Genomic DNA, 24,300 nt, shown 5'->3' on the forward strand with positions numbered 1-24,300 from the left:
GTAGCTAAGGGTCCACAGCTCAGGAATATGACAAGGATTTTATGTGGAGGTACACACTGAGAGGAGTGTCCACTTGCTGAATTCTGGTTGGGAATAAAAAAACTTGCAAATATGCTTGGGTTTAGGGGATCATTCCTCTTTTATTCATAGGTTGGTAGTTCCCTCCTCTGCATTTCAATGGTCTGGGTTACCAGAAAGGGTAAGGATGAGCAGCAGGAGGTATAGCTACTGCTTGCCTAAATAAGATAGGGGGAAATGCAAAATTATAAATTTGAAGAGCTCCCAGGACTCTTTACAACCTTATACATTTGCTCACATAAACACCTGAGCATGAGTAGCATGACCTTTGCAAGTGCAGTCACCCTGTCTGCCGGCTCAAATTTGTTTTACTGAATCCTCAAGTTGCCCCAATGCAGTATTTATGTTAGTAACGATACCAATTTTGATAATGGAACATACAGAAATTAAATGCTACATCATAAGTCATGCTTAAAATTTTTATTAGGCTTTATGTCCTGGAAATCTTTTCTTCTGAATTCTTATCTTACTCATTTTCAACTTTGATCCAGTAAGAAAATTTATCTCTATGGTTACACCATTTACTGAGTACTTTCGGATTTGTATTATGTGAATTTCACAAAGAGCTGCTGACCTTGAAGCCTCTGACTAAAAGAAGGCACTGATCTTTGTAACAGCTGATGGAGACAGGTGAGACAACATGGATGGAAGTCAGGATGTGAGGGCCTTTTCCTCACTCCACACATAAACCTCCAAACGTGAAGTGTAAGAAAGAGCAGAAGACTACATGTTATGCAAGGTGGCACTTCCACGGTCATTTGCATTGGATCCCAAAACAATTATGAAAGCAACTGAAGGAAAACCTGAAACAAAGCCTCCTTAACTTCAGAGCGTCTGTATGGTGCACAAATTCTGTGACAACATTTGAGCACAGACCAGCTTATGTACGAGCCGACGGGCGGCTTTGCAGCAGATGAGAAAGTCCTCTCTGTGCTGAGTATCTTAAGATCCTTCAAACAAGGAAGTAAACATCTATGTCACTCAGCCAAGAAATACCACACTCTTTCATCTGTTTAGTTTTCTGCTTCCTGCCTCAAATATACCGCAAATCCATATAAATGATTTTCCCCAATCAGTAGTCATATTGCCAAAAAGGTAAACTTTAAACCTATCTCCAACTAATCTTAAAAAAAAAAAAAAAAAAAAAAAAAAAAAGCTGGTACTCAGGCAAATTCAACTATTCACTCTCCTTCAAAAGGCCCTTATTGCCTATTTTATTCATGAAGCCATAGTTTACCCATGGCCTCTGGGCACCCTTCCACTGTCTTGTATTATTAGTTGGCTTTACATTTATTTCCCTCATGGAGTAGGTAAACTTGGAGAACAGGGACAGTGCTGTATAATTTTTGTATTCTGCTACAGAACAAAGGAGTGGCCTTATATACAACACATTGTTTGAAAATCACAAACCTGTAAGTATTTTCTGTATGAATCAGGTGATATGTTATTAACAACTTTAAATTATCATCTCGAACTAGAAAAACTCATCTAGGAAAGCTGACAGTTTTACAGCAGCTAATCATATTTATCTCTCCATAATTTTTTTTCCTAAAAGGATATTTGGTTAGTTTAAAATAAAAAACCTCAAAGCTATTTAGTTTGAATCAGTATAAATGCATCAACTCTTCAATGACAGTATAGAATAGTATAGATGGTATAGAATAGTAAACGTTAGATGTTAGAAATAATATTGGTTATACGTCACAAGCTCAATAATTTACAAAACAGTCCATACTTTACGTCTTCCTTTTCATATTCCTGTGAAACAGGATGAGCACATAGTATCACTCAGACTTTATAAAGAAACCCAAGTTCAGAAAAGGCACCTGGTAAATGAGAGGCAACATTGGAAATGTAACCCTAAGTCTATATCCTAGCCACAAAGTAGACAGAACTGCATCACACAGACCCTGAAAAAGTATTAGAAGGCTTAACTGTTTTATTATATGCCAGGAGATCATCTAATTCCTAAATAGGACAAAAAGTCAGCAGTAAGTAGATTATAAACTTGTTTGGGCTGTGAGTTCCATGAAGACAAGGATACCATCTGTTATGTGCACAGCACCTGGTATACAGCCTGGCTCACAAAAAATTCTCAAATATCCATCTAACTGAATAGCACCTGTTTTGTACTATTACCAACAAAATTCTAAAGCACTACTGAAATATCTGTGAAGTTCTTAATTTTCAATGAAAAGACATGCCTTACATGCTTAATTACACGTACTAAAGTATATATACTAGAGCATATGTGTAATTGAAGACAGTGATCCTCTAAGACTCTGAATTTAAATTAGGCATATTAAAAAATAGAGCTGATTACTCAACAAGCCAATTTAAATCTGGATACAGAATACATTCTGTTTGGAAATAATTTTATATTTCCAGAGGCAAGGGCAGTGACTCCTACCAATCAGTAAAAAGTACCAGACAATTTTAAAAGGGGAAGCACTGATCTTAAATTGGTTTTTAAAATGGTCTATTTTGATCACTCTTTAGCCCATTGTAATTTGTTATTCTTTGCAAAGTTAAAAACATTTGCCTACTGACCATTCAGGGCAGAATGAAAAATTGAAAAGCTGATCTGGTGACAACACGGCCCATTCTTTCGAATCCAGGGAGGGCTAAAAGCACTCATGAGAACTCCTGCCAGTGTAGGTCTGTTTAGATCAAACTCTGAGAAAATGGTCATTTAAAAGATAATCCCTAAATTTCTTTTAAAATAAAAGCTCCATTAGCTAAAAAGGACATTTATTGAGTCCTTCCTTCATGCCACATTTCCAAGCATTTGACAGGCATTATTTATTTCACTTACTTCTCATTGCCCTAAGAGATGGGGACAATTATTATCTCCATTTTGGTGATGAGGGACATCAAGTGCCAGGTCACATGGAGAGGTGGAGTCAGGAATGAAATCCACAGCATCCAACCCCCATGCCTGGAGGTTGACTCTGAGTGCAAGCATGTCCCCACTTACAGAAGCAGGTCCATTAAGAGATGGCTCTCCCCCCCACCACCTTGTGTGCCTTCCTGTGGCTCCGGCATCCTCCACCAGAACATCAGGGCTTCCATGCACCCTCTTTCCTGCAGGGCTTCCAATTTCTCTGCAAACTCAAGTTTCATTCTCTCAGACACCCACTCCTGATGGCCCTCCTGTCATCTGTGGGATCTAGCCAGTGACCGCTGCTTGAGTGTCCCTCTATGCATGTTCCTTTGCCCATCTCTTCTGGAATGAAAAGATGCTGGCATCTCACACCTAAATTTACTACAGCGTCTTTCCCCCAGCCCCTCAACTACAGTTAGAAACTAGCCTTCCTTTCAGATGCTATACTGGAAGCCAGCAGAGTAGTAACAACAACAACAAATGCTTGCTAACAGTTACATGGCATAATACTCTGAGCAATATACATACATATATATCATCTCTCTCTCTCTCTCTCTCTCTCTCCACACACACACACACACACACACACACACACACACACACACACACCCCTCATTCAAGCCTCATAATATTTCTGTGAGGCTCATCTCATTACTATCCCTGTTTTACAGACAAGGAAATTATATCCCAGAGAAACTGAGTACGGTGCCCAAAGTCACACAGCTATAAGCGGGGAAGCCAGGCTCTAGACCCTGGCAGTCAAATTCCAGGGTCTGCCCTCTTAATTACTGTATTATTTCTCTTAAACAAGTAAAGTTATACCGTCCAGATATTCAAAGAGTCTTGGGAAAGAAGAGACACTGTCGATGAAATACCCTCAAATTCCCTTAGGGGAATATGTGTGACTACTTCTGGCCAATGGGTTGGGGGCAAAAGTGACATATGTCACTTCCAGGCTGAAGTGTTAGAGAGCAGTGAGAGATATTCCATTCCCCTCTTGTTTTCTGCCACAGTGACCAAAGATGTTTTAAATGGTGGGAATCTTTGTTAGCCTAGATCCCTGAATGACTAAATGGAGAACTTCCCACCTCATACCCCACCCACCTGTGCTGGCCAAGGAGTGCAAGTAAGAGATACACTTACGTATTTAGCCACCGAGATTTCAGGTTAATTTGTGGCTATAACATAAGCTGGTTTTCTGACTAATACAGTATTTAATCTACTTAGAATGAAACAGACCAATAAACAGAGCATAAGAAAAGAAAAATGCAGACACTATTCAGTTCTCCTGGCAAACCAATATAATCTTCCTTAATCCCACTTTCATTGTGTCATTTCATGCTCCAGGACTGAGAACAGTTCCCCATGATCTACCACATGAAGTCCAGGTTCCTCTCCCACACTTGCAAGCCCCTGCAACCTAATTTCCCTCTATTGCCCAACATGTACCTTTCAAGTTAATGGAGTTGGTTTTGTTTCTGTACCATGAACACAACAAATATTTGGTTCTCAATCACTGGATTATTCTGCTTCCTCTATTTATTCTTTATATTCACATCCCAATCATACCTCCTCCTTAAATTCTTCTTGGACTGCTGACAGCCACCCATCTTCCTTTCCTCGACTAATTTGGATTTTATATAGCCAATGCCAGAGAGTTTTAACTTTAGATGTATATTATCCTATAATAAAAGAAAAGAGAAAACATACTGGCCTGGAAGCCTGGGGCCTGGTTCTGGTTTGACTGTTAATCAGCTAACTACCTCTGTCCAGTCTTTTAGCCTTTCTAGATTTCAGTTTTCTTATCAGTGAAACAACAGCACTAGATAACGTGGAGGGGCGCCTGGGTGGCTCAGTCGATTAAATGTCTGACTTTGGCTCAGGTCATGATCTCAGGGTTCCTGAGTTCAAGCCCCACATCGGGTTCTCTACAGTCAGCGCAGAGCCTGCTTCAGGTCCTCTGTCCCCCACTCTCTGCCCCTCCCCCACTCATGTGCACACATGGGCTCACTCGCTCTCAAAAATAAAAATAAACATTAAAAAAAAAAAAGATAATGTGTAAACTCTTTGCCAACATCACACTGCCCATGATCTATTATTTCATGTGCATTATGCTTACATTCCTCAAACAAAACACAAGCTCCTCTGGGGCAGAGACCTTGAATTTTCCTTCTTTCTATTCTGAGTAACTCCAAGCACAGCATCTTGCACATTGATAATGCTCATAAAATGTATGTTGACTACAGGTCATCAAATATTAGCTGAACTTACTATATGATTTGTACTATTAAAGTATGACGCACGAGGAGTTTTATTATTGCCTGTCATAACTTACTAGACGGCAATAGATAACACATGCTTCATATTGAAATATTGACCATGAAAAGTATACTAAATTGGAAACTGGAATGACACTGAAATCAGTCAGGATTCCCTTTCCAAAAAGAAAGGTTTTCTGTTGCGAGTACGAGGAGTGCCCCTAGCTTTTCCTCTTCCTTCCACATACAAGGAAGCAATGTATGACACATACATTTGTTTAATGTCTCCCTGATAATACACATCCAGACTGCTCTACCTCAAAGAAATCTCTGCCACACTGCAGCTGTTAGAAAGAAGAAACCATATAAGAGGGTAACGTATATAGGAAAATACATGATCTTATTCTTCAATAGTTTATCTTCCTCAAAAGTTTTAAAGACTTTCTTTTTGTCTTTATTTGCATACCTACTCTGTGGCTTCTTGCTGCTAATAATGCTTTTTCAATGTCTTGTCTAGTCAACTACATAGCAAGCCACTCCTGGGCACCTTAGTCTTCGGCCCCACATGGCTACCTACTACAATGGATCCAAACCAAGAATTCAAGTAGCATTTGATTGGCTTTTATCAGTTTTCTCAGAGTGTGAGAATATTCATTCCTGATTTCTATACTTTTAAGAAAGACTTTTCCCATGCAGGTTTTGAGAAGAAAACAAAATGTGTCAGAATGAAACTACAAGGAGGCTACATAAGGTTTAATTGAGCTCTAAAAATGGTAACATCGTGATGTGTTCTTATTGCGGGAGGGCACCAGTTCTACAATTTTTCCCCTTACGTCTGTGAAACACAGGCATTTTTTTTAAGCATATATAGTGAAAATATATGAGGTTACTGCCTGCATTCGGGTTTGAAAAATGATACAACAACTAGATTACACACTGCCTTACCATACACATATTACAACTCAAGAGGGTAAGGAAAATATCACAAGTGCTTGTGTATGACTGCCTCTTTTCCCTGTTAAAGGATCAAGAGCAAGGAAAGGTCATGAATTTTGAGTGTTATTAGCTTTACCTAAAGAAGAGCTGTTAAGAAGGCATCATCAAAACAGACCCATACACACAATACTCACAGAACAAGGAAATCAAAGCATCCCTGTTTGTAGTCCCACAACCTGGTAAATGCTCTACCTGGGACATGGCCTTCAACTGGGCCTGTACCCATGCACTCAGGTCTCTGGAGACACCCAGGGAGAGACCAGTCAGTCGGAGGCAGGGGCAGAGCTGAAAGATGCTGTAGGTCTTGGTCATGCAGAACTGAGGAAGCAAATGATAAAATGGCACATGGAAAGAAAAAAAGTATCCCATTAAGGATCCAGTTGTCAAACAATTTCAAACTTGTGTGTTCGGCAAAATGCCAATAAGGTGATGTGTACATGTTAATCATAGTATTCTCTCTGCATTTGTGTATGAAACTTTTTTGTAATATATTTTAAAACTTGGTAAGTGTAGTCTCCAACACATTCCCATACTCTTGGTATGTTAAGGGTGGAAGCAGAAAATAAGGGACTGACCAAGGATTGAGAGAGAAAGATGGTGGCATATATCAAGTGGCTATGTTGTCTCTAATCAAGTGAGCTGCACAACCCAAATCATACAAAAAAAAAAAAAAAAAAAAAAAAAGACAGGAAAGGGACACATGGGGTCACATTCATATTTTAAGATCACATGGAAGAATGGTCTCAACAGCCCTTCAAGAAGTCCTAGTAAGAGATGGCTTTGGTGACAGTCACCAGCAAAGAACAGGCTATACTAGAAATCCACATGAAAAGACTGTGTTTCATAAACATACACACACGCACACACATAATGCTCCATTGATCTCCTAACACAAAGGGCCACTTCCTTTTCCTTAAACCATGTTCCAGTTCAAATCTAGGTATTTTAGAGTCAGGTACACCACTTTGTATACATACATTTGAAGTCAAATGTAAAAGTTGAATTTTCTTGATTACCAGTCCTATCAGCAAAGATTTACTTACAGATAACAGAATAGCTCTCAAGATGTCTTGGGCAAAAAAAAGACTTGGTACACAGATTTAGGTACTTATAAAACTGCTGAAAGGGCTAGAAGGGCAGGTCCAGACTGTGCCTCCAGGAGCAACACAGAACAATTGGTCTACCTGGAAGACGGCTTCCTCTGCCACATTCAGGACCCTGGGAAATCAGGAAGTCATTACATCATTCCAGTAGAATCTAGGAACCAGGAAGTTGTATGAACTATAACCTCGAGAGCTCTGTTGGGTCTGTAGAACTAGACCACAAAATTGGTATCTATATGCTCCTGCTTTGGCTCACACTGAACTCGATAAGCACGATACAAGTTCTTCTGACTGGTAGAGCCTAAATCATACCCAGAACTCTGGATGCAAGGGGGCTTAAGAAATAAAGCATTCAGCTTTCCACCCTCTGCTTTACGTGCAGGTACCCTAGGAGGACCATGCAACAGATAATGAGCAAGCCAATCTCAGTGTATCCATCATACCATAGAAAATACCAAAATACTCTACCAAAAGGGAGGAAGGCGTATTTAACTTTAAAAAGAAATAAGACATCACAGTCAAGTGCAAAACCAAGTATAAAAGGGCTTCTAAGTAACAGAAGATATCTGAACATAGTTTTTGCAGTATATAATATTAAGAAATTACAAATAATTTTGTTAGGTAAAATAATATAGTTATACAAGAAAATGTTATTTTTTAGAACTCACTAAACTATTTTTTAGAACATGAAAGAAAATATTATGATGTCTTGAAATTGCTTCAAAATACTTAAATTACTTTGTTTTCGGGGGAACAGATGTTAATTATTAAATCTGGGTAAGCGGGCTCATTTCTTATTCTCTCTGCTTTTGTGACTGAAATTTTTCATAATAAAAAGCTTTAACAGGTTATACCAAAAAAAACCATGGGAAGTACAAATTATTTTTGCTTCATTTTTAAATGAAATTTTAAATAAAAATGCTTCATTTTTAAAACTTTAATTTTAACGCATTATTAAAATAAGGTCCATCTTGCGGCGCCTGGGTGGCTCAGTCGGTTAAGCGTCCGACTTCGGCTCAGGTCATGATCTCGTGGTTCATGAGTTCGAGCCCCGTGTCGGGCTCTGTGCTGACAGCTCGGAGCCTAGAGCCTGCTTCCAATTCTGTGTCTCCCTCTCTCTCTGACCCTCCCCCCTTCATGCTCTGTCTCTGTCTCAAAAATAAATAAACGTTTAAAAAAAAATTAAAAAAAAAAAATAAGGTCCATCTTCTGTAAAGTAACTGGCTTATACTCCTTAAAATGTCAAGGTCATAAAAGACTAAGACAGAATGGGAAATGTTCCAGATTAAAGAATTAAGGGACATTACAACTAAATGCACAATGTAATAATGGACTGGACCACAGACCAGATTTTTTTTTCTTTTTGCTATAAAATAGGATGTTATTTGGACAACTGCCAAATATGAATAAAGTAATACATACTGATGTATTTAGGCATAAAGGGTCATTACATCTACAACTTGCTCTCAAATGATTCGGGGAAAATACCATACACAGATAGATAGAAAATGACAAAGCAAATGTAAACAATGTTAATAATGAGGACATCCGGGTTTATGGGCTAAGGGAGTTCTTTGTCCTCTTCCTGTAACTTTTCTATAAGCCAGAATTACTTCAAAAATGTTTGGGGGGTGCCTGGGTGGCTCAGTCGGGTGACGGGCTGACTTCGGCTCAGGTCATGATCTCATGGCGTGAGTTTCAGCCCCGCAATGGGCTCTGTGCTGACAGAGAGAAGCCTGCTTCAAATCCTCTCTCTCTCACTCCCTCTCTCTGCCCCACCCCTGCTCTCTTTCTCCCTGTGAAAAATAAATAAGCATTAAAAAAAATGGTTTTTAAGTATAAAATGTAGTGGCAGCACTGGGGAGCTTGAAGAGGAATAGCACAGTTTCTTCTATTAAATGAAAATTAATAGGGGTGCTTGGGTGACTAAGCTGGATAAACGTTGAGGTTTATCATGTTGGCTCGTCATGTTGAGGTTCACGAGTTTAAGCCCCATGCCAGGCTCTGTGCAGACAGCAGACCTGGAGCCTGCTTCAGATTCTGCGTCTGTGTGTGTGTGTGTGTGTGTGTGTGTGTGTGTCTGCCCCTCCCCTGCTCGCACTCTGTCTCTCTCTCTCTCTCAAAAATATAAAAATAAATAAAACATAAATTAAAAGAAAATTAATAGCCAAATAACTGGAGTGGCATGTAGTTAGTACTTTTTCAGAACCTGTTCCATGGGGCATAGTCTCCCAATCTGAAAAGTTTCTTGCAGCATGTGCTTATTTTGTACTTCTCATTTTAGCAACAAAATTTGAATACAATCTAACAGCTGTCTTTAGACACTAACATCTACTTTTATAAACATCTGCAACACTGCAGTTGAAAATGTATATAGGAAGTGCCAGTTTGGTGAATTTACACACTCAAATTACTTTCTAGTTCAGCAAAGAGAGAACCATGAACTACATTTTTTAACTTAAAAAAATGCATTAAAACTGTGTTACACAAAAGGAAATGTCTGAGTTAAGAGTCAGACAGGCATGAATTTCAATCTAGGCTCTGCCTGTTAAATACGCAGACATGACCCTAGTGACTCAATCAATTCTCAGAACCTCTGCTTTCTCACGGACACAGTGAGACTAACATCCACTCTTGTAAGATTGTTGTGGACGTTCATTTAAATCATGAATATACGGACAATAAGACTCTAGGGTACAAAATAGTTATTCAATATGTATTTATCAAGATTCCTTAAAAAAAAAAAGAGTAAATCCTGCTATCCAAAAAATCTCCAAATAGAATATATAATATTAACATTTCATAATGCTACTCTGTATTTTTTCTCCATGTTGTTGCTAACATTAACATATCCTTATGTTAACTTATTTATACAACAAATGTTTACTTAGGGTTTACTATGAACCTAGCACTGTTCCTGGCACCAGCATGAGAGCTGAAATTAATACAGACCAACTTGTCCTGGTGAATTCATCTTAGGTTCTACAAGCCACCATTAACCATTGAGTAAACAAATAGTATCAGTTTAGGGGAGGGGATTATTTTGAGTGTTTTTCTGGCTTCGTTGCATCCATGACTGGTTCTTTTGCCCTTCCAGACATTCTCTGAACTGCATTAATTACAAACTCCCTTTCCGCTAAATAAACCCGAGTTGATTCTATTACTTCAACTGGCAGGCATGCCTGTGCTCTCCTAACTGAGAAAGCCTTTTTCCCTTTGACGTCAGATAATAAAAGCACATCAGATACTTCAGAACTCAGCATAGATTGCATACAAAAAAATTCAACCCTCAGATAGGTATAGATTATTTTTGTGTGCTGTATATTTTGCTATGGTTACCGAGACGTGGTTAGCATTTTGACTTTTTTTTTCTTAGAATAATGCAATGATCTGAATCTCAAATCTTTCATAAGGTGCAACTTTCCAATGATAAACAAGAACAGGAAGTAAATCTTGAATACACCAGACTTCAAGTTCCCTTCACTATTATCTACTCTGCTATCATCTCAGCTTAACTTAACATTAAACTTTCTACTGTCCTACCCTAAGTTGATGTTACTAATATTTTTTATTTCTGCTCAAATAAAACATTTCCCATTAAACTGGAAATTCTGACATATACTCAAATATTTTAAGTTCTAAGAGGAAGACATCTAAAATAAAGGAATTGAGTAGCAAAGCAAGTTACAAAAGCAGAAATGAAAACAGATGTTAAACTTCTTTGAAACAAATTTTTACTAATAGCCTCAACCAAAGCTATTTCAGTCACCTACTAGAAATATTGTACCTAGTCAAAAGATCTCAACAAGCTTCACAGGCCATCAGCAACTCAAGGGTGTGGGCTCTCTTCAAGGTTCTGTTTACCACTCAGCACCATGCATGTTATGGGATTTCTTTTTTTTTTTTTTCAACGTTTTTTATTTATTTTTGGGACAGAGAGAGACAGAGCATGAATGGGGGAGGGGCAGAGAGAGAGGGAGACACAGAATCGGAAACAGGCTCCAGGCTCCGAGCCATCAGCCCAGAGCCTGACGCGGGGCTCGAACTCACGGACCGCGAGATCGTGACCTGGCTGAAGTCGGACGCTTAACCGACTGCGCCACCCAGGCGCCCCAATAGCTCAGTTTAGATCAGCGGCTGTCCATCAGGGGTAATTTTGCCCCCACCCCAAGCATCATCTGGAAAGATCTGGAGGCATTTTTAGCTGTGATGATTGGGTGAGGGGAGGGGTTGCTACTGGCATCTGGTGGGTGGAGTTTAGGGATGTCACTGAACACCCCAAAGTTCACAACACAGCCCCCTATAGCAAAGAACTATGCAGCTAAAAGTGCTGACCAAAGTTGAGAAAACTGGGTTAACTATGCCTCACACAGGTTAACTTTGTCCTCACATTCATATATAAAATCAATGCTCATGTGGCTTTTCATAACCTCTGATGATAGTCTACAGACCCTTTCAAACAGGAGACATTAAATCCATCCTCTGGAAAGCCGCTCTGACCACTGAAATTGTCAATGAAATCCCTGCAGTGTGAAAAGCCCAAGTCTCCTTCCACAATTAACCAACAATCTCCAAGGTAAGAAACTCTGAATGCCATTTTATTGGACTCTGAAGACATTGGGCTTCAAACATTACTAATATCTTGATTACACAGAGTAGCAACTTTGTTTCCTAATCGCTCCTGGGACAGCATCAAATGCATAAGTGAGGCAACAGAAGCCGCTTCCTCTCCTTACTTATCTTCTAACATCACGATTTTACTTTCATCACTTTACAGAAAATGGTGCTCAAGTTTCTGAGCTTGTTTTCTCAAAGGAGAGGATAGTAGTTCCTACTTCACAGGATTCTTCTGTTGTTGTTTTTTAATGTTTTCCATTAGAATTAATGAATTCTATGTTTCTCTTTAGATAAGATGTTGGAAATAATTTTATAAATCCATGTTTTAATCCTTTAAAAATACCACTAAACTTAAATTTGTAATTCAATACTTATATTTTTCTGACTCACTGAAAGAAAGAAAGAAAAAGAAAGGGGATTAGTACAAAAGAATAATTCAAGTAACTAGCACGTGGCCGGCCAAAATTTCAATCACAGCCACATCTCTCTGGTATTAAAGAACACTCTTTTCACTAATCCATGCTGTCTCCCAGACACTCCATACTGAGAGCCATAAAAGAGAGGAAGAGCCTGATCTTTAGAAAGCATCAAGTTGAGAGGGGGGTCAATCAGGTAAATAATTACAAAACTAAATAATAAATGTTATGTGTAACTTGTAAGGATAAAGTCACCCGTGATCACAAAGGAAGGAGTGATGGATTCTGGCTGGCGTAGGGTTCCACAGAGTAGAGATATCCAAGGTAAGTCTTGAAGGATAAGTAGAATCTGCCAAGCAAGGGAGAAAGGACACTTCAAGCAGACTGTCTACATACGTAAATTCAGTGAGATGTGAGATGACACAGGAGTGATAGGTTGTGGTGAATAATGCTCTGTAGCTGGTGTGTAGAGTATAAGGGGGGGAATGAGAGAAAACGAGACTATAGAGGTTGGTTGGAACTCAACTCTGAGATGCCTTACTAACAAATAGCAGTGGGAAGTCACAGGTTTCGGAAGGCGGAAAGGAATAAGATAAGATCTCCTTTGGTGATAACCTAGGGGAGTGTGGAACAATACAGATAATAGCTTTGAGATGGTAACACTGAGAACAGTTAGGAAGCTCCTGCAATAGTCCAAACAAAAGCAGAAGAAATGCAATCAAAAGACGAATGCCTTTTCATCCATTTATTTACTCTGTGCATCCATCCACCATCCATTCACCCATCCAGCTAACACAGGTGCTCACTATGTGGAGCCAATCAGCTAACTGAAGCATGATCAGCAGTGAAACTGACATGGTCTGCTTGCATAAAGCTTATATTTTGGTGGAGGAGACGATTAAACCATTCATGATACAATGAATTATTCAATTTCAATGGTAGTGAGTGCTGTGAGAAGTGTTCTAGGAAAGAAACTCTCAAGAGACTGTGACCTAGTCTGAGGTCAAGCTGCTCAAAAAAAGCTTCTGCAAGAAGTCACCTTTGAGCTGAGGCTATTATCTCATATCTCTTATTCTAAATAAGTGTTCAGAAACTTCTCTTTCATTAGTCAACTTTGCTTGGTGTAATCACATTTTAGTACCTACTTATTAAAATCTCTGGTAAGTCCAGCCATGCCAGTAGGTATTGCTGGAAGGGGGTAAGAAAAACTAGGTGTGAGCAAAGAAGGGTGGGAAAAAGTTAAAGGGTGAGGAGGGTGGGAGGAATAGAAGGGGGAGAGAGACTGGGAAGGAAACAGGACTGAAATTCCAAAGGCTTTAGTTACACAGTAGACTTTATAAAGAGAAATTCATTAGGAGAGAACGCCTAAACATTTCTTGTGATCAATACTCAGAAACATAATCCTCTGCAAACTGATAAACAGGATGAACCATGAACCTGTCAACTTCTACTTCTACTCTGTTTTTTAGATCTAGGAGTGATCTAGGTCAAAATTCCAACTCTGTCAACTGAATCTCATACTCCTGGGCAGATTTCTTAGTCTCTCCGAGAATCTGTTTTCTTACCAATAAAACAGATATAACCAAACCAATTTCACAAAGTATTTTTTAATAAGAAGCAAAGGAGAGAAGAGATTTAAAATATCTATTCATTCAATTCAGTTAATCTATCATTCTAAACACATTAATGTGATCACTTTGAATCTGGAGGTCCTGGTGGCTCTATCTTTATCTTGAGAAATAATAGCTTTTCTTCTAAAATAAAGGTACTGATAGGGGCGCCTGGGTGGCTCAGTCGGTTGAGTGTCCAACTTCAGCTCAGGTCATGATCTCACGGCTTGGGAGTTTGAGCCCCACCTCAGGCTCTCTGCTGACAGCTCAGAGCCTGGAGCCTGCTTCGGATTCTGTGTCTCCCTCTCTCTCTGCCCTCCCCTGCTCGCGCTCTGACTCTCTCTCTCTCTTTCTCTCTCTCTCAAAATAAATAAAAATTTAAAAAAAAATTTAAATAAAGCCATTGATCACCATTCAAGATATGATGACTATTTATATGTTAAATATTCAGCCCAAGTTCAAGACAGAGGGACAAAAAATTTAGAAAGTTAACTGTCACTTATTGTTAACTTTGCCCACAATACCCACTTCCCTTAAAATATCCCAACGGTTGATATTGAAGATGACCACAGATGATTATAGGTGTGCTGCTACTCTCCACTTGGCCCTCAGCTATAGAGAACCCGATCCCTCAGCACTTTTAAGATTAGAAGTTAACACCACCTCTTGGCACCAACACTTTTTATCACAGTAACACCACAGCCCAACTGAAAATCTTAACAAAGGACTACAAAATTCAGAATTACATTTAAATATCCATGGCTGATTCTTTTAAATAGGTCCAAATAACCAAATTGGTCCATCAAATAATTATGGTGGCATGACAGTATTTGTTACTTAACCTCCTGAATCATCTGTGCCCAGTCCTGGAAAGTTTTATCCCTTGCAGTGCCAAAAAGCAGATTTAGAAAACTGGATAAAGCAAGATCTATGTTACATGTGTGATCATCAAGAACAACATGAAAGGTCCTTCTATGATGAGGTTAGTAGGAAATTTATCCTGCTAGAAATGGGGTATTTGCAGAAATGAATAGAACACTAAATTCCTGGAGACAGATCCTGAGACCAAGAATGTTTCTCCTTGCTCCCTTCACCTTCACCACCACCCCTCCAGCAGATTACAGAGAACACTAGGTCAATGCCTAAAACACAATCTGCAAAGAAACAAAGAATGAGCCTTAAAGAAATGCTCATGCTTGCTGTGACAGGGTGAGAACTGGGATGAAACAGAACTTTAAATACCATTTCTGAATGCCTGTACATGTATCTGATACAACCAATGGAGAAAAAAGAAGCTGATTCCACAATTTTAAGTGTTCATAAAACACACACACACTTTTAAACAATACTGCCAGTTAAAGATGGTGGATTGAACATGTACTTGCCTCCTCTGCTGTCTCCTAAAACCTTGTAAGAATGGCATTAAAAGATTTCCTTAAAGGCATAAACCCACAAAGATAGAGAAGAGTTAACGAATGTAAAAATTTCTCAAAGCGGGAAAACAGGAACAGAGTGCTAACTTGGCATATCTGAGAAAACACAATACTAAACCAGCAACAGTGAGATCTGAGAAGCCAGGTTTGCCTGGAACTGCGAAGAGGCAGTCTGAGCACTGATCCTCTCCCAAAAGTCTGCCTATCTGCTGAGGGCTCCTTCCTATCCCAGTAGATGACTAACGTTTCTTATCTAGAAATGGTAACAAGGAGTATCTTGCAACTGGGGGGCTCCCATGCCCAGTTGAGTGTGCAAATAGAATACTAAAAATCAAAGTTTATATACTAAATGTTAAGGCTCCCAGGCTTACATCTTACAGAGAGTAGATGAGAGAGTATGCTTTGGGCAATTTGACAATTCATGAGGGGGAAAAAAAGACACAAATGTCCAGATCCTAATACTGAGAGTTAGTTCATAGTGAAACCACGAGGCCCTACAATGAAGTCCATGGTCATTCAGTGCCTTGCATACTTCTATCAGCCCCTTTTAGAAGCTGGATCTTAAATATAAACAGCCAAAGGCTCAGAGAAAACCCTTAAGATCAGAAGCAGACAACGAGGAGGAAAAGAAGGAACTCAGAAGAAACAGAAACTGTGGAGGGAAATGAAAACCTTGGCGGGGGGGTGGGCAGGGGCAGGGATTCTCCTTAATATCATGAGAGATGTAAGAAAAAATACTAGGTGCATGAAAAAAAACCCCAAGATGCCAGCCAAAATGGATATTCCAAAAATAAAAAGGAACCACTGGATATTAAAACTAGGAGAGCAAAAGTATAAGTACTCAATATTTGAAAAGACACTTCATCTCATTAGTCATCAAGGAAATGCAAACTAAAACCACAATAAGATATTACAATATACCCTCCAGAATGATTAAAAGGACTGCTAACTCTCTTGGATCACTTGCTCTGGGGGAAGTTTGCTGCCATGTCATGTTGATATCTAGGCAGTTTCGCGGTGAGGAACTGAGGCTTCCTGCCAATAGCCATGTGAGTGAGCCATTTTGGAAGAGGCCTTCAGATGACTGTGGTCCCTGCTGGTATTCTGACTATTACCTTGTGAAAGACTCTGGGCCAGAATCACCAAGCCAAGCTGCTCCCAAATGCCCGACCCACAGGAAAACTGGCAATACATTCTCTAAGGCAGTCTGAAGGTAAACATATGCACACCCTGATTCAGCTTCCGACTCCCAGGTTCATACCCAACAGAGGTGTGTATATATACACACAAATGACATGTCTGAGGACGTCCGCAGCAAAAGTATTTGTAATAGTCCCAAATCAGAAACAACTCCAATGTCCACTAACAGTCAAACGTTATGATAAATGGTAGTGACTCACATGGCAGAGCACTACACAGTAATGACACAGTAGGATCTACTAAGAGGTACAGCAACATGGATGAAACCGAGAGAAAGATACTAGACACAGAGTCTACATTTCCATTTATACCAAGTTCAAAACCAGACAAAAATAAACCAGGTGTTAAAAGTCAGTACAGACTTTGGGGAGGAAGTAGTGGTTGGGAGGCGGCAAAAGTGCAGGAGATGCTCTACTTCATCTGGATGGTGTTTAAAAGGATGTCACTTTGTAAAAATTCAATGCGCTCCAAACTTAGGATATACGTTTCCATGTACATGCTGTCCTTCGTAAGAGTTTATTTAAAAACATTAATTAGAAAAGTTAGAAGACAGAACGGAAGTAGTTTTCCAGCAAGGAGTGCAAAATTACAAAAAGGAAAAGGAGAAAAAAAAAGGCTTAAAGATCAGAGGATCTTTGGAAAGAGAGAACCAAGAAACTGAAAGGGGAGATAATCAAAATAATTCAGGAAAAATTCAAGAAGAGAAATTCATGAGTTCCTTGATTGACAGGGCCTGCCAAGTGTACAACCAAGAGAGATGAAAACCAGAACCAATCCAAAGCGCCTCATCACAAACTGCCACGGAGTATTCACAGTAAGATCGCCACCACATTTGTCAACAACATTGCAAGGCTGGTACTGGCACAGCATTTCCTCACCTACTTCTTCCTCTATATCCTTCTGCACCCCCCTCCCCGGACACATTATCATATAAAGAAACTAGTCCTTCCTAGTACTGTTTATTTAGAAGAAGGGGTGTGACGGTGAATTCCCAACTAGCCTACATGCCTGATGGAACATCAGTCAACAAGAGTGGGTGACAAATGGTTCTGTGGGGACTGTGGGTTCTCTATCCTGGGGGGCTCATTCCCCCTCTTATCTGATCTGTCATTGCCAAAATAGCTTAATATGCCCCAAGGGAACATGAGCCAGAGGCCCAAATAGCTAGACATCCTTAGAATACAACCACAACGAAAGAGAAACAACAAATTGCACAGTATTACTAATGAAGCAGAAGTTTTGGAAGAACCCCAAGTTATCTGTATTAATATCTATACTAACTTAAGAACAAAGAAAAAATATTAACAGTATGAAATCAGACTATGTGGAAACACATTAAATGTGAAAAACATAGCAGATGGGATAAATATAGTTAAGGAACAAATTACCAAGCCAGAAAAAAAAAAAAAAAAAAAAAAGCCCACAAAACAACAACTAAGGAACTCTCCTGGGAGTCAGCATAAAAGGCTGATTGGGAAGGAGAGGGGATGGAAAGAATATATTTAAAGAACACAAAAATATTTCAACTAAAGGTTAGCCATACAATTCAGATAACGATAACGTATATGTAGATGCATCACAGTGATATTTAAGAAAGTCAAGGGGGGGGCGCCTAGGTGGCGCAGTCGGTTAAGCGTCCGACTTCAGCCAGGTCACGATCTCGCAGTCGTGAGTTCGAGCCCCGCGTCGGGCTCTGGGCTGATGGCTCAGAGCCTGGAGCCTGTTTCCGATTCTGTGTCTCCCTCTCTCTCTGCCCCTCCCCCGTTCATGCTCTGTCTCTCTCTGTCCCAAAAATAAATAAACGTTTAAAAAAAAAAATTGCTCTTCCGATAAAAAAAAAAGAAAGTCAAGGGTAATTCAATAACCTCCAAAGGCAAAGACTAATAAACAAAGGACAAAAGAACAAGATCAACCTTAGATTTCTCAAGACAGAGGAGATTCAATAAGCTTGTGGGGGAATACCACAAAAATACTGAAGAAAAAGAACTCTGACCTAAAGTTTTTATCCATACAAGTCATTATTATTTAGAAGTGACAGCAAATGAAAAATATCTTCATTTATATGAGGGGTCATAGCTTTGCCATGTACAAAGACTACCTTTGAAAATACTTGTGGAGGAAGTACTCCATTAAGAATTAAAGAGGAAACTATTGAAAGCTGAAATTAAGGATGATCAGAAAGGAGAAATAAACAAACCCACAATTAGGAGCAACTAGGTGGCTCAGTCGGTTAAGCATCTGACTCTTGATTTCGGCTCAGGTCATGATCTCACGGGTTCTGAGTTCAAGTCCTGCATCAGGCTCTGCACTGAGAGCACAGAGTCTGCTTGGATTCTCTCTCTCTGTCCCTCCTTGCCTCTCTCTCTCTCAAAATAAATAAATAAACATTTTTTAAAAAATCCACAATTAGTGCTCAAGTATTCAACATTCCTCACTCCTTAACAGAACAAGTGGACAGAAAACCAGTAGGGAGAAGACATAAAACATATCAACCAACTTGACTGAATTGATATTCATAGAACATACCATTCAACAACATCAGAATACATACTCTTTTTATTTAAAAAAAATTTTTTTTTCAACGTTTATTTATTTTTGGGACAGAGAGAGACAGAGCATGAACGGGGGAGGGACAGAGAGAGAGGGAGACACAGAATCGGAAACAGGCTCCAGGCTCTGAGCCATCAGCCCAGAGCCTGACGCGGGGCTCGAACTCACTGACTGTGAGATCGTGACCTGGCTGAAGTCGGACGCTTAGCCGACTGCGCCACCCAGGCGCCCCTACATACTCTTTTTAAAAAATGTTTATTTATTTTGAGAGACAGAGGGAGCAGGCACAAGCGGGGGTAGGGGGGCAAAGAGAGAGGAGGAAGAGGAGAGACAGAGAGAGAGAGAGAGAGAGAGAGAGAGAGAGAGAGAGAGAGAGAATCCTAAGCAGGCTCCATGCTCAGTGTGGAGCCCAACACAGGCTCAATCCCACAACTATGAGATCATGACCTGAGCCAAAACCAAAAGTCAGACGCTTAACCAACTGAGCCACCCAAGTGCCCTAGAATACATACTCTTTTTAAGTGTATATGTAATAGTCAGCAAGACAGACCAAAAAACAAACTTCAATAACTGAAATGAACTGGAATCATACAAAACAGGTTCTCTGAATACACAGAATTAAATTAGCAACCAGTAATATAAATATATTTGGGAAGTCCTGGAAATTAAACAACACACTATTGAATAATTCATGAATCAAACAGGAATTCACAAGGGTTGTCAGAAAACACACACACACATACACACACATTCTTTTTTAAGTAGCCTCCATGCCCAGTGCAGAGCTCTCAACACAGTGCTTGAATTCACTCACCACCCTGAGATCAAGACCTGAGCTGAGAGCAAGAGCTGGATGCTTAACTGATTGAACCACCCAGGCACCCCCAAAAATGTTCTTAATTGAACGAAGACAAAACATGACATAAAACTTGTGGGATGCAGCTAAAGCAGTGCTTAAAGAGAAATGTATAGCTTTGAATACTTATACTAAAAGAGAAAGGTTTCAAATCAATGATGTAGGCCTCTACCCTAAGGAAGGATGAAGATGATCAAATTAATGCCAAAGTAAGAAGGAAGGAAATATCAATGATGGGGCAAAAAATCAGTGACACTGAAAATAGAGAATAGGAAAAAAAAAAACATTTAAACTGGTTTTTTCATTTGAATATTTTATTCTCTCTAGAGCAGTTTTAGGTTCACAGTATAATGGATATCACAGAGATATCACCCACACATGCATAGTCTCCTCCATTATCAACATCCTCCACCAGCGTGGTATACTTGTTACATCTGACGGACTTACACTGTCATATTATCACTCAGTCCACGGCTTATAGGACAGGTCACTCTTGTACATTCAATGGACTTGGACAAATGTATGATGACAGACACTCACCATTCGAGTATCATAAAGAATATTTTCACTGACCTAAAAATCCTCTGTGTTCTACCTATTCATCCCACCCTCCCCCTTAACCCCTAGCTGATTTTTTTACTCTTTTCAGTTTTGCCTTTTCCAGAATGTTATATAGTTAAAAATCATACAGTATGTAACCTTCTCAAATTGCCTTCTTTCACTTAGTAATATGTTTTTAAGGTTCCTCCATGTCTTTTCATGGCTTGATATCTCATTTCTTTTTAGCACTGAATAATATTCCATTGTCTGGATGTAACCAAGTTTGTTTATCTGCCTACTGAAGGACATGTTGGGTGTTTTCAAATTTTGGCAATTATAAGTAAACACCCATGTGTGTGTGTAAACATCCAAATAATTTTTTATAGTTGTTAATATGTAAAAGAAACTGAAGTCATGGAGAAAAAAAAGATACCTACAAAGACAAACAAACAAACAAACAAAACAAAAAAGAAACTCTAGGCCCACATGGCTTCACTGGCCAAAACTGTCAAATATTTAAGGAAGAAATGATACTAATTCTACAGAAATACTTTAAGAAAATAGAAGAGAAGGTAACAAGTCCCAACTAATTTTATCAGACCAGCATTACCTTAATACCAAAAGCACACAAAGATATTACAAGAAAAGAAAACTATGGACCAATATAACACATAAGTATAGACATAAAAATTCTCAACAAAATATCAACAAATCAAATCTGCAAATATATATACCTCAAGATCATAAAAGCCATATGAAAGACCCACCGCTAATATCATCCTCAATGGGGAAAAACTGAGAACTTTCCCCCTAAGGTCAGGAACACAACATGGATATCCACTCTCACTACTGTCATTCAACATACTATTGAAAATCTTAGCCTCAGCAATCAGACAACACAGAGGAATAAAAGGCATTCAAATCGGCAAGGAGGAAGTCAAACTTTCACTCTTTCACTCGCAGAGGACACAATTCTCTATATGGAAAACCCAAAAGATTCCACCAAAAACCTGCTAGAAGTGATCCATGAATTCAGCAAAGTCACAGGAATCAATGCATAAAATCAATGCACAGAAATCAGTTGCATTCCTATACACCAATAATGAAGCAACAGAAAGAGAAATCAAAGAATCGACCCATTTACAATTGCACCAAAAACCATAAAATACCTAGGAATAAACCTAACCAAAGAGGTGAAAAAATCTATACACTGAAAACTATAGAAAGATTATGAAAGAAATTGAAGACACAAAAAAATTGAAAAATATTACATGCTCGTGGATAGGAAGAACTAATATTGTTAAAATGTTGACACTACCCAAAGCAATCTACATATTCAATGCAATCCCTATCATAATAACACCAGCATTCTTCACAGAGCTAGAACAAACAATCCTAAAATTTGTATGGAACCAGAAAAAACCCCGAATAGCCAAAGCAATCCTAAAAACAAAACAAAACAAAACAAAACCCAAAGCTAGAGGTATCACAATCCTGGACTTCAAGCTGTATTACGAAGCTGTAATCATCAAGGCAGTATGGTACAGGCACAAACACAGACACTCAGATCAATGGAACAGAATAGAGAACACAGAAATGGACCCACAAACGTATGGCCAACTAATCTTTGACAAAGCAGGAAAGAATATCCAATGGAATAAAGACAGTCTCTTCAGCAAATGCAGGGAAAATTGGACAGAGACATGCAGAAGAATGAACCTGGACCACTTTCTTATACCAAATACAAAAATAAACTCAAAATGGATGAAAGACTAAGACAGGAAGCCATCAAAATCCTCAAGGAGAAAGCAGGCAAAAACCTCTTTGACCTCAGCTGCAGCAACTTCTTACTCAACACGTCTCTGGAAGCAAGGGAACCAAAAGCAAAAATGAACTATTGGGACCTCATCAAAATAAAAAGTTTCTCACAGCAAAGGAAACAATCAGCAAAACTAAAAGGCAACTGATAGAATGGGCGAAGATATTTGCAAATGACATATCAGATAAAGGGTTAGTATCCAAAATCTATAAAGAACTTATCAAACTCAACACCCAAAAAACAAATAATCCAGTGAAGAAATGGGCAAAAGACATGAATAGACACTTCCCCAAAGAAGACATCCAGATGGCTAACAGACACATGAAAAAACACTCAACATCACTCATCATCAGGGAAATACAAATTAAAACTACAATGAGATACCATCTCACACCTGTCAGAATGGCTAAAATTAACAATTCAGACAACAACAGATGTTGGCAAGGATGCGGAGAAAGAGGATCTCTTTTGCATTGCTGGTGGGAATGCAAACTGGTGCAGCCACTCTGGAAAACAACATGGAGGTTCCTCAAAAAATTAAAAATAGAACTACCCTATGACCCAGCAATTGCACTACTAGGTATTTATCCAAGGGATACAGGTGTGCTGTTTCAAAGGGGCACATGCACCCCAATGTTTATAGCAGTGCTATCGACAATAGCTAAAGTATGGGAACAGCCCAAATGTCCACTGATGGATGAATGGATAAAGAAGAAGTGGTGTGTGTGTGTGTGTGTGTGTGTGTGTGTGTATGTATATGTATATGTATATATATGTACACATATATGGTATGTATACACACATTTATATACATATACACACACATATATACGGTATGTATACAATACATATGTACATATGTATGGTATGTATACACACATACCATACATATGTACGTATATATGGTATGTATACACACACACACACACACACACACACACACACACACACACAAAATGGAGTATTACTCGGCAACCAAAAAGAATGAAATCTTGCCATTTGCAACAATGTGGATGGAACTAGAGGGAATTATGCTACATGAAATTAGTCAGAAAAAGACAAATCATATGACTTCACTCATATGAGGAACTTAAGATACAAAACAGATGAACATAAGGGAAGGGAAGCAAAAATAATATAAAAACAGAGAAGGGGACAAAACATAAGAGACTCTTAAATACAGAGAACAAACAGAGGGTTGCTGGAGGGGTTGTGGGTGGGCGGAATGGGCTAAGTGGGTAAGAGGCATTAAGGAAGACACTTGTTGAGATGAGGAGTGGGGGTTATACATAGGGGATGAATCATTGGAGTCTACTCCTGAAATTATTGTTGCACTATATGCCAACTAATTTGGATGTAAATTAAAAAATAAATTACATAAATAAATAAATAATCTGCCAATATATAAAAGAGAGTATACCTCAGGTGCAGTTCATCACAGGAATGACTGGAATGTTTGACACTCAAATATCAATGTAACACCACAGAAGCAGTCTAAGTAAACCATATCAGTAGATGAAAAAAAATTATTCGACAAAATTCAGTTTACTCATGATAAAAACTCTAGGCAAACTATAAATTAAAAAAGACTTCCTCAATCTGATAAAGAGAACGTAAGAAATATCTGTGCTAACATACTTAATGATGAAAGCTGAATGTTTCCCCACAAAAATCTGGAACAAGACAAAGTACGTCAACTCTCCCCACCTATGTAACATCACACACTGGGTGTCCTTGCCAGTGCAAGAGGCAAGAAAATGCATAAAACGCATATTGATTGAAAAGGCACAAAAATGTCTCTATTCTCAGACAACACAAATATCTATGCAGAAAAAGAAAAGCTAAAAGGATCAATAACAACAACAAAAAGCTACTAGAACAGATCGGTGAGAAAGCAGAATAGTGGGTACAAAGGGCTAGGAAGACTGGTAAAGGGGTGT

The 24,300-nt window shown here is 39.0% G+C and overlaps 1 protein-coding gene across 7 annotated transcripts in view; it reads right to left on the reverse strand.

The window, feature by feature from the left end:
• Nucleotides 1–24,300, reverse strand: part of UBAC2 (UBA domain containing 2) — a 196,924-nt gene that overhangs the window by 97,063 nt on the left and 75,561 nt on the right. The gene's annotated exons all lie outside the window — the stretch shown is intronic.

The sequence above is a fragment of the Herpailurus yagouaroundi genome, unplaced genomic scaffold, assembly GCF_014898765.1.
Source record: "Herpailurus yagouaroundi ecotype Mexico unplaced genomic scaffold, PumYag 164, whole genome shotgun sequence".
NCBI lineage: Eukaryota > Metazoa > Chordata > Mammalia > Carnivora > Felidae > Herpailurus > Herpailurus yagouaroundi.